This window comes from Zootoca vivipara, chromosome 11, assembly GCF_963506605.1.
Source record: "Zootoca vivipara chromosome 11, rZooViv1.1, whole genome shotgun sequence".
NCBI classification, from domain to species: Eukaryota; Metazoa; Chordata; class Lepidosauria; order Squamata; family Lacertidae; genus Zootoca; species Zootoca vivipara.
Window position 1 is genome coordinate 25,715,126 of NC_083286.1, and position 12,622 is coordinate 25,727,747.

At 43.3% G+C, this 12,622-nt stretch overlaps 1 long non-coding RNA gene across 1 annotated transcript in view; it reads right to left on the reverse strand.

Moving 5' to 3' along the window:
• The window catches only part of LOC118076833 (uncharacterized), a 50,983-nt gene that overhangs the window by 10,734 nt on the left and 27,627 nt on the right, over nt 1–12,622 (reverse strand). Inside the window, exon 2 of the long non-coding RNA XR_004691569.2 lies at nt 11,075–11,134. This is a non-coding gene — a long non-coding RNA (uncharacterized LOC118076833). The remainder of the gene's footprint in view (nt 1–11,074; nt 11,135–12,622) is intronic.

The window sequence follows — 12,622 nt, forward strand, 5'->3', positions numbered from 1 at the left end:
CTACCACTCTCTGGAAACCATTTGGATCCATTAAGTGGCAGGGGCGGACCATCCAAATCGGTCCCACCTCCCTGCAGAGAAGTCCAGTTGACCAGGTAGTGATCTGACCATGGCACTTCCATAAAGATGGAAGTCAATCACATTTAACATTCTGAAATAGTTTTACTACTTCCACTTTCCAGTTTAATATTACTGACTGAATATCCCTTTGCTTGCTTGCTTGCTTGCTTGCTTGCTTGCTTGCTTGCATGGTATTAGTCCATTTATTTTTCACTTAATCTTTTAGGGAAAACTCTGGACTTCCACCACCATGTGTGTGTGTGTGTTAAGAAGTTTGTTGTCTGAAACTGCCCTTGACCTTGTTTTGTTATCCAGCCTGTTTTATTGCCTGCCTGAACTTCATGCACACATTTCTATCACAGCCTTCGAAAGAGGCCTGAAGTGTTTTGCTCTTTCCATTTTCCTTCCGCTGATTTAGGCCTTCATTCAATGGTGATTGAAATTTGTACAAAATGCTGTTCAATTAGTGGTGGGCTTGAGCAATCAAGATCATATCAGACCGAGTCCACTGACTCTGAGATTCTACTTTCAAGCTGAGATTTATACCTTTTCATTACGTATTGCTATCTGCAAGCTTCCATGTTGCTGATTTGTAAGACACCCAGTCCTGTATGAACATCCAACCACATCAATTTAGTCTTTTTTATATGTAGGAATCTGGGGAAAGCCAATAAAATGTTAATACATAATTTGTGACTCGTGTGATGCTACTTGATTCAAGCTCAGTACTCCAGCATACATTAGATGATGAGATAACCTTTTGCAGTGGCTCTAGGACCCATTCAATGGGATTTTAGTTTATCCAGAAGGCCAAATCCTATTACTGACTTATTCAAAAGGTACATTTGCAAGCACAGTGGCTAATGCTAGAGTTTTCCTCCAAAGCGGATACTACTAGTTTTGGTAGAAATAAATAATTCAGCACAATAGTGGAAGGGATCATCATCATTGAATAGATTAGGTTACTCCAAATTTATATTGTAATGCTTATTTTCTATCAGAGGTCACTGACCCCCCCCCCCCGTGGCTAACATAATAGATCAGTGTTTCCCAACCTTGTGCCTCCAGATGTTTTGGGACTACAACTCCCACCATCCCTAGCTAGCAAGACCAGTGGTCAGGAATGATGGGAATTGTAGTCCGAAAACAGCTGGAGGCACAAGGTTGGGAAACACTGTAATAGATTAAGCTTTGCTCATGTGGGGGGGAGCATGTCATTTTTAAATGGTTGCAACCACTTTCATACAGGATCCTGGGAGATGCAAAATGAGGCTGTGAACTAACAAATAATCAACATGGCAAAGCTCTTCCAGGATAAGTTTCCGTGTGCTCTTGTTATTACCCATCCTGAGCTAATAGGAAAAGAAGGGCAGAACACTGAAATACATAAATAAGACAAACTGGAGTAATAGGGACATGCACATTGTGCTTTTGACTGCAAAAAGATTGGCCTTATCTTGGATACATTCAGAATGAGAGAAGACATTGTATGGCCCATAGGCTATACCATTTCCCCCATCTTTCTCTGTGGCTCTTTCCTCCATTACTCTCAAGACAATTAGATGGTATTAATTGTCATGCACAAATAACTGTGGCCAGACTTTGACAGTCCATGGATGGTTGTCATTGGGGCACCAACCAAAGCTGGTAGAAGGCACTCTTGAGCCACTGTGTTCTGCCCTCCCAATCCCTGCCACCCTTTGCAGGTAGGAGAGTGACCATGTGATGAAGGGAGCCTGCTTCTATTTACATAGACATACACAATAGCACACCCTGACCTTGTGAAGAGGCTATATATGTAGAACTCTGGGTGCCCTCTTCAAGTCATTATTTGCCTAGGTGATCATAGTGGTGTTCACGTCATGATACCAGTTTCAGACTTTTTCAGCTACTGATACATTGCGGCTCTCCAACCACTACGATGTATCAGCAGCTCAAATTGGCTTTGCCCGAGCGGACGGGCTGCATCTTTCCTCTTGGGGCTGTCAGTCGCTCCAGGAAGAAAGATGCGGACACCTTTGAGGGAGCCCTGATGCCTATCTGGCTCGTATGGCATTGCAGCTTCCTCAAACCACTCAGCTGGGGGGCAGGAGGCTTCTTCCTCCCAGCTGAGCAGTTCGAGGAGACCCTGATGCATGGGGGCTCACTCACCGTGTAGGGCTAGATGATGTATCTCAGCTGCTGCTTCTTCCTCCCCTTAAGTGGGGAGAGGAAGAAACAGCCAAGATACATTCCATCACCATCATCATCACCATCACCATCATCACAACATTGTACCCCACCCATCTGACTGAGTTGCCCCAGCCACTCTGGATGGATTTCAACATATATAAAAACATGATAAAATATCACACATTAAAAGGCTTCCCTATTCAGGGCTGCCTTCAGATGTCAGCAATCTTTTTCAGCAGGGGGCCGGTCCACTGTTCCTCAGACCTTGTGGGGGGCCGGACTATATTTTGGAAAAAAATATGAATGGATTCCTATGCCCCACAAATAACCCAGAGATGCATTTTAAATAAAAGGACACATTCTACTCATGTAAAAACATGCTGATTCCCGGACCGTCCATGGGCCGGATTTAGAAGGTGATTGGGCCGCATCCGGCCCCTGGGCCTTAGTTTGGGGACCCCTGTTCTAAAGGTGGCTGGGGCATATATATTTACTCATCTTGCAGTATTTAGCTGATCATATATCCCAATGTTGAAAACCAGATATCGTCCAGCTCTATTCTTGTGCCACCCCTCTCAGATGTTAGTTTACACCACACAAGAGGAATCCTTTTCAGCCCAAAGGCTGCATTCCCTTCTGGGCAACTGTCAGTCAGCAACATGCCTGTAGTGGGCAGGGCCAGAATTTTACCTCTGCATAGAAGGCTACTTTACACACACACACACACACACACACACACACACACACACACACACACACACACCATCATTATCAGTGCTGGACACATTCCAGCCAGGCAAAAATACCCAAGAAGAATGCAAATCAATGAGATGAGGGGTGTGTCTTAGGGGGGATTAGGCCCAGGGAGATTTGCAGGGGCCAGATAGAGAGTCTGAGAGGGCTGCCTATGGCCCCAGGGTCTGAGGTTCCTTACCCTTGGTAGACACAGTTCCCTGAATACTCAAAGAGGACTATCAAAGAAGAAAATATTAGGGTTGCTGGACAAAGCAAATATGCAGTAATTCATACACGTAATCTGACTTGTGAATTTGATCTTTGAAATCTGCTCCTGTGTTGCAGGCACAGCATACAGTAGAAACATTTCAGCCACATTGTGCCTTGGACACCCTTTTAACATCAAGATAAAACCCCGAAGGATACCAGGAGCACAGATTCATTGGCTCCTCACCATAAATGTCAATTTATCACATCTTTATCCTGGCACTTCGTGAGATCTGGCGTGGTGTCATGTCATAATTCCATTTTCCTCAAAGAGAAAAACTGAGCTACCTTGAAATTTCACCGTAAATCTCCTACAGGCACGGCGCTTTGGCATTTACTGTGCAGTGCTCCCTTTGATTTAAAAGGCATGCCCTGATAATATTTCTTTTCTCCAAATACTTGCTCATCTCCAGTTTTAAAACAATTTATACGAGTGGCTCTTTTTTATTGCTCTGGGTAGCTTGGTGCATGCATTGCGGTGTCACACCTTGCAACACAATATTTAAGTATGGCTTTTGGGGGATTTTTCTTTTGTCTGTTTGTTTTAAAACACTGCTCCCATTAGTTTATAGCTCTGGAAGAGTCATCCTGTGGGACACACACAAAGATAGTAAACATTTTTAGGCAATGGTGGCCGTTTTCTCTTCAATTAGCCCTTTGGGAAAAAAGAAAAAAAACTATGGCTGTGTTTATTAGTAATATAAACTATCCAAATTACTTGTTTTGGGGCCTTGTCTCTATTCAGACTGAGCATGGATTATGCTGGAATTGCACAGAGCTAAAAGCCTAGGCGAGACTTGGGTTTCCTGAGACCAGTGCTGAGATACTATTATCTGCCAAAGTTCATAATTCCCTGGGAACAGTCTGTCGCGTGGGTGTGATGCTGGGTGGTGTTGGAGCCAGTGAGAAGTGGAGCTTGGGCCAAAGGTGAGCATGGCTAGACCCAAAAGTATTTATTTATTGAATTTATATCCTGCCTGTTCTCCCTACAGATCCTCTCCGGGACACAGGACCCCCCCCCCCTCGCTGATGTAGCCCAAAGGAAAGCAGAGCAATACGTTCGGCACCAGCTTGGCTGCAGGAGTTGCTGGAAGGAGGCATGCAAGGCGTCATCCAACTGTCTTAGGGACTCCACTCCGGATTTGTGTAGAGTTTACTCCTTAGCCTTTTCTTCTTCTGAAGATATCCTGCAAGACAGCAGAGATTTAGGATCAGAGTTTTCCTTCTCCCAGATGGGCTGCCATCCCAGGTTGACGAGCCCCATCTGCCCCTCACTTCCTTTTACAACACGTGCAGAAACCGCCTTCTTGACCACTGGACCCACTACTGTTCTCATCCAGGGCCGGCTTAAGTGTATCGGGCACGTGGTGCGATGATCCCTCCGGCACCCCTCGCACTCCGCCGAGCAGAGCCAGGCGCAGCAGGAGGGTGTGGCGTGACAGGCAGGGGTGCTGCCAGCTGTGCTCTGCCTCCGCCTGCTCATCGGAAGCAGTGGAGCAACGCTGCAGTCCAGGGAGCCCTAGCTGCTGCCCCGACAGGTTTGCTCCATGGCACCTCATGTGCATGCCCGCCCATACGCCTTCAAGTCACAGTGAGCACAGCACTGCCCCACAATGCTTCGCGGCACCTCATGAGGTGCCACGGAGCATTGTGGGGCAGAGCTGTCTGTGCTCACTGTGACTTGAAGGAGTGTGGGCGAAAGGTAGCCCAGGTCCAGGTCTCCCACCACTGCTGGGAAAGGAGCGAAGCGGGCAAGGCGGAGGCGTGGGCAGCTCCGTGTGCCTCCTTGATGCGCCCCCTGATGGGCGGGTGCCCTGGTGCACCGTGCCAGTCAGCCCAATGGGAAGGACGGCCCTGTTCTCATCCACTCAATCCTCTGGAACCTGCCTTTGCATGCAGGGGAAGTTCCCAAATCACTGAGGGTTTGAGACCTATCGGCTGCCCTCATCGTGAGTGCAAATATTTGCCTGGATTGTACTCCATAAATGGATGGCGGTGCTGTCTTCGTTGCACATTTTACAGTGCAGTACCATACGCGTCTGCTCAGAAGCAAATTGTATTGAATTAAATGGGGCTTACCCTAAAGTAAGTAGGTTCAACAACATAGGAAACTGCTGAGTTAGAATACTAGTCCATCCAACCAGTGTTGTTGACAATGAGAGGCAGTGGTTTTCCAGGGTTTAATACAGGAGACCCCCTACCCTGGTGCCAGTGATTGAACTTGAGAGCTTCTGCGTTGAAAGCAGATGTTCTGCCACTACACTATGGTCCTTCCCCTGTATATGATTGCAGCCGTATTATACTAAGAACTGCTTATCTTACAAGATTATATGATTTTTCTTGCAGCTCGTACTTGGCCAAACAACATTTCAGTGTAGCTCTGTCCTGCTCTGACATTTTTATTGATTCAACAAATAAAGGCACAATCTAAACAAAATTAGTTTATAATATCAATAATTTTAGATTGCAAAGGTTTACTAAAAAGAACCAAGATCTATAGCTTGGGATACTTTCTAAGTAATAATGCAATTTGTGGGAAATATAGACACATATTAAGGATTTATTCCACTGTTTCTAAATTATTCTTTGCTCATGTAGTGAATAGAAGCTCTAGGCTGCATAAACTTCACCTTGTCCCCATATGCCTTTATTCCTCCTGGAGAATGCAGGTTTAATTTCTCTCACCTTTTTGAGAAAATTAGCTTCTTGAGTGCCTGTATAATTTTGCTCACTTTACATGGTACTTTCTGCAATTATAGAATCTCCTATTTATAATAACTAACTCTGAAAATTTCTCACTGCAAATTAGATTTTGTGTATATGACGTGACAAACTACTTTGTACAGCAGGCAGTATAACAAAATAATTCCTCTCATTATTTTAACACAAAATACCTCTTGCAGGGGGAGGGAATGGTAGTCACTTGGCATGAATAACTTATTTTTCCAACCACGCACTTTATGTGCATTGTTCTCGGGCAATTTCATAAAACTTTCTTGTGCTGTGCTGTGCTGTGCTGTGCCATCTATACACAATAATACAATGCAAACATATTTTCTTTTGTATGCATCTGTGATAGCTTTTAAAACAGTATATGCAGGGCAAGGATATGGCAACCAGCCCTTTCACTCCAACCTTATTTGCCATTGTGAAAAGTACTACCAGTGGAATCACCTCCTTTTCCTGCCAAACAATTAATATATGTGGAACTTCCCCTGGGTGATGCCATGCTTGGTGCTGCATGTATGACTGGCTCACCCACCTCTTTCACAGAGGAAGATGAAAAAAGCTTTGTGATGTGCAGCTAGCGGAATGCCTCGTGCCTTCTTCATTCTACAGTGGTACCTCGCAAGATGAATGCCCTGCAAGACGAATTTTTCGCAAGACGAATGTATCTTGCGATCTGATGGTGACTCGCAAGACGAATTTGTTTTGCGAAAAATTCATCTTGCGAATCACGGTTTCCCATAGGAATGCTTTGAAGTTTAATTAATGCGTTCCTATGGGCAAAAAAAAAGAAATTTCAATGCATTCCTATGGGAAACCGCGATTCACAAGACGAATTTTTCTTGCGAGGCACCACTGTATCTAGTACACTAACTGGCATGAGAGCTTATTGCTAGCAGGGTTTAAGCAGAGGGCATGGTGCCCACATTACACTGCTATTCACTAGACCAGGGGTGAGGAATTTCAGGTGCAGAGTCCAAATACAGCACTTCAGACTGCTCTATCTGGCCCATCCCAGGCTATACCCCCTTTCTTGCCCCACTTTGGACCCTGAGGCTTTTTTTGCTTGACTGGAATGAACTTGGTTCCATAAGACACAGCCGTGACCACCAACTTGGATGGCTTTCAAAGAGACAACTTCATGGAGGATGAAGCTGTCAATGGCTACTAGTCATGTTTGCTATTTTCTCCTTCCGCTACCAGAGGCAGTATGCTTCTGGATACTAGTTACTGGGAAATACAAGGAAAGTGGGGAAAGTGCTGTTGAACTTGTGGGCATCCTATAGATATCTGTTTGGCCCCTATGAGAGCAGGTCCTGAACTAGATGGTTTCTTTTTGCCTTATTATTTATGTTCTCACATTATCTTCTGACAATGTCACTCATCATTCAGAGTCTCACAGATGAGACTGTGAGAACCCCCAACTCAGGAGAAGCTGTGTGCTCCTATAAGACTCTGCCTGTGTACAGGAGCTCCCAAATTGTGACAACTGGGTCTTAATATATCCAGAAATTGTAAACATAAGGAAATCAGTTTTCCATGACTACCATCCAGGTATATGCTTTTGCTCATAAATACTGATACTTTATTACAGTGTCAAAAGGAAGTTTGAAAGATGATTTCAGTGTGCTCAATGATCTTAATGAATTCCAAGCATCTGGTTTATTTATCTATTTTCTTTTTACCAGGAGGGAATAAGCTCATTTAGGTAAACATCTCATTTACAACAGAGGCCCTGAGTAATACATAATGATAGACAACTATTAAAATGTTGTACTCCCAGTGTTTGGTATTCACAACGCAATCATTCAGGAAATTCTGATTCCGTATATGATTATATTCATGCTAGTTGTTTCAGATTATGCTTCTTCTAAAGTGTTTTCAAAATGTTTTGCTTGGCTAATCACCTCAAGTTAAAATTAGTCAGGCTTCGCGCAGGATTTTGTATAAGGCACAACTCACAAGCTTTTCTTTTATTTTCAGGGTGGAATATTGTAATAATGCAATTAATCCCCCCTCCCACAGCTTATTGACTACATCACTGTCATTAGCGAATGCCTTCCTCATCAGGCAATACATCCCACAATAGTCACATAAAATATAAAAATGCATTAATTATCCTAGCCAGTTGTTTGCTGCGAGAGAATATGAAGCCACAAGAGCATTTTGACAAGGTAATAATGATACAACTGCAAGCCTTGCTCAGTGGTAGAGTGCTTGCTGTGTATGTAGATGGGAGAGACTGAACCTTGAACCTTCTAACACTGGGATGGGAATTTTCAGGTCCAGCAGCCAATGACAGCACTCCATGCATCTCTAGCTGGCCATTAGGACTCTCCACTGAGAGTAGCCAAAACAGACAAATTCACCCACCCCACTTGTACACATTGGGACTGGTTTAACTGCAAAGTATATTCTTGCTACGACTCTGATCCCTGTGCAACATCATGTTATCATAGCTAACTGTAATTGGCTAATCTATGATTAGCTCTCGTGAAGCAGGAAGCAAGAACTGAACTGCTACACTTAAAAACTGATCCCTTGTCCTCTTACAAGGTAAACATCTTCAAGACATTAGATACAGGTAGGTAGCCGTGTTGGTCTGACGCAGTCGAAATAAATATAAATAAAAATTGTCGAGTAGCACCTTGGAGACCAACTAAGTTTGTTCTGAGTATAAGCTTTCATGTGCACATGAAAGCTTATACCAGGGGTCCCCAAACTAAGGCCCGGGGGCCGGATGCGACCCAATCGTCTTCTTAATCCGACCCATGGATGGTCCGGGAATCAGCATGTTTTTACATGAGTAGAATGTGTCCTTTTATTTAAAATGCATCTCTGGGTTATTTGTGGGGCATAGGAATCCATTCATATATATTTTTTCAGAATATAGTCCGGCCCCCCACAAGGTCTGAGGGACAGTGGACCGGCCCCCTGCTGAAAAAGTTTGCTGAGCCCTGGACCCAGAACAAACTTAGTTGGTCTATAAGGTGCTACTCGACAATTTTTTAATTTATCTTCAAGACATGACAAAGTTGACTCTGATGGCTCTGATCACCTGCTAAAGATAGGCTTATGCCAAAGATCCTTTGCCCTTTAAATCAACAGGTAATCAGAGCTGATTAGTACTTATCATTTGTTTGTCCAGGAAGGAATTCCCTTTGACCACAGCACTGGAGTTGCAGCTTTCTATGGCACTTTCAGTTCAGTGGAAGGGGTGCAGAATTTTAGCAATTGTTTAGTTCAGGAAAACAAGGCTCCTGTCACTTGCCCTGCATTTATCTCAATGCATTTCTTAGGAAGATTTGGCCTGCCTTCTAATATATCTGTCCAGGTCCTAACTGAACATCTGCTTTTGTTGTATCTATTGATTTAGTTGCTCTTATTTTTTTCCACATTGGATGCACCAGTGCTTTCCCTTAAGTTCCATCATGTTTTTAGATTCTTCTGCTAGTATAATTGACTTATTTTTGTTACAAGCACTTATAGGATGAATGTACTATGTTACAAGCCAGCAAGTATCATCATGTAGATTTCAGATGTTCCTTAAGGCGCCAAATGCCTGGTAGCAATTTTTGCAATGATAAGTTTACATTGTCAGGAGACATAACTTGGCAGATTCTGTGACCTCCTTTCTGCAGTGGGTGGAGGCATTTTAAAGCAAAGTGGCCTGATAGGCAAGATCTATTTATAGCAAATCTCATTAGGAAGCCACATAGGCCAGGCATTTCTATAGCACTTCATGTCATGCGATATCCTACTGGGAAATTTCCTAAGGCGAGAGTTAGCAGGAAACTGCTTGAGGAATTCCAGTGATGAAAACTCTACAGAATATTATTAATGTCCATTTAATGCAGTCTTAGTTACTACGAGGGCCTGCCCCTTGTTAATTAATTAAAATATTTATGCTCAATTCCAATTTCTATTCCAATTGGGACCCTCAAGGCAGCTGAGTCATACGTATTAAAAGCAATAACATACAAATAAACAATCTAAAATGGGAATAGCCAGATAACAGCAAAACAGCAATCATTACACCCATTTTAAAGACAAGCACGCTTACTGAATCATGAGCTGGAACCCACTTTGTCATTTTCATGAAAAGGACTTGGAAAGTTAATACATGCATAGGAATGGGGTGATGGAAACAGTTTTACACAGTGGAGGAAAAAGGCAGAGAAGCATTTGCAATAAGGAAGGCAGCAGCCCTCTTCAGCTATCCAGATTGAATGTGGAAAGATAGAAACTATACAAAGGTCCAGGGCACAATTCAAAGTTTTGGTGCTGACCTTTAAAGCCCTAAACAGCCTCAGCCCTGTATACCTGAAGGAGCATCTCCACCCCCATCGTTCAGCCCGGACACTGAGGTCCAGCGCTTAGTGCCTTCTGGTGGTTCTCTGACTGTGAGAAGTGAGGTCACAGGGAACCAGGTAGAGGGTCTTCTTGGTAGTGGCATCTGCCCTGTAGAATGCCCTCCCATCAGATGTCAAGGAAATAAACATCTATCTGGCTTTTAGAAGATACCTTAAGGCAGCCCTGTTCAGGGAAATTTTTAATGTTTGAAGTTTTATTCTGTTTTTAATGTTCTGTTGAAAGCTGCCCAGAGTGGCTGGGGAAACCAAGCCAGATAGGCGGGGTAGAAATAATAAATTGTCATTGTCGTTGTCATTGTCATTGTCATTATTCCCAACCCCACATCCCACCCTAACTTACTCAGTTCCTGAGCCAAATTGAGCCTATTTAAAGGGATTTGGGCATTGACCGAGTCAAAGTCATGTATCACTGTGGGGTGGGCGGGTTGTCTCAGAGAGATGTGGGCTGTCAGAGGGTAGAATATTAGGCAGGAAAGAGAGGAACACATTAGACAGAAAGGCAACCAGCAGCTGCAACTTTCTGAGAGTCTTGCCAATGCTGTCATTTGCCCCATTCCTGAACCAGCACCCCACAGGATCGATGCCAAATAACTGCCGAGTGGAGGCCTCAATCCTTTATTTTAGGGGGCTCCTTTTCAAGCAGCTTCCCTGCAGGAAAACCTCTTTCAAAGGAGCATCCCACAGGATTGATACCCCTGCTCAGGAGCTCACCACATATTTAAGCATTGTAGTTTCAGTACCTTGGACAGAGACTCGCTCCTGGAGAATTTACACCAAGCATGGTTAGCAGCAACGCCAACCTAGACAAGGGAAAAAGCACATTGAAAAGGCAATATGAGAATGAATCCAGGGCTTTATTTGCTATAGGACAGGTACAACAAAGAAAGTGAATTAATACTCCTTACAGCTATTACAACCCTCAGACAAAACACCCCCCTCCTTGTAGGGCAGGGGTGGAAAATCCTTTTTTTCTGTGGAGGGCCATATTTCCTTGGGTGTAATCCATCAGCGGCCACATGGGGACCATCCCTTTTCTCTCTCTCTCTCTGCCACTTCCTTCTGTCTCTTGTCTTTCTGGCATCTCCTTCTTTCTCTCCTTCTTCCTACATGCCCAGGACAGAAACCTTAACTGATAACTTGAAGAGGTTTAGTAGCCCTAGGACAAGAGTGATTGCCTCACCCAGGCTGTGGGTGACAGGTCAGTTCTATTTCTCTGTTACAAACCTGTAACCTAAAATGTTTCCCATTATTTCTGAAGACGCAGTAGGGAGAGAATACTTTTTAAACAGTCACTCTTCTGCTACATATCTTGTTGGAAGTGGTGATTTTTTTATTATTATTCTGTTGAGAAGTGTTTATATCCCACTTCATTTATTTGAAGAATTTCAGAGCAGATTTCATTAAAACATTGTAAAACATGTAGGATTTGTTCATCGGGAGCTGTGCTCAAGCATATGTGTTTAGGGGATGAGGTGGACGCATGCATGCATGCACATTCATTCATTCATTCATTCAATCAATCAATCAATTGAACATGCTTAGAAACTCTGCCAATGATTGGAAACCCCATTAAAGCAAGGCTCAAATACTGGTGGTGATTTCTAAGCACATTCAGTTATCTATATAGTCAATACACATGCAGTATGGTGGGTATGGAGGAATTGCACTCAAACCAACCTTGATTACCATAGCAGCCAGTTATCATTTCTTGCAGAAAATCTGGTCTTTGCTACATAATACTGAATGTGTGCTGTAATGGAACAGTGTATCTGCCTAAGAGAATAACCTAGGCTTCCAAGCAATGATATCTAGATGACAAAATGAAGGAAGGAAGGAAGGAAGGAAGGAAGGAAGGAAGGAAGGAAGGAAGGAAGGAAGGAAGGAGATTCTTATTTCTTTCTTGTATTTATGTGTTGTGGGAAACATAATTTCATTTTTTCAGGTACAATATATATGTTGTATATTAGTTATGCTTTTTGAACTTAACACTAGAGCTTTGATGAAGTCAACAGGTTAATTACCCTGTTTCTCATATTTTAAGACATACCCATAAAATAAGCCATAGCAGGATTTTTAAGCATTCAAGGAATATAAGCCATACCCCGAAAATAAGACATAGTGATAGGCGCAGCAGCAATGCCAGCCGCGGCAGGAGGAGGAGGGAAAAATAAGACATTCCCTGAAAATAAGCCACTGTGTGTTTTTTTGAGGAAAAATAAATATAAGATGGTGTCTTATTTTCGGAGAAACATGGTATGTTAAATATAAATTGACTGGCAATGGAGAAA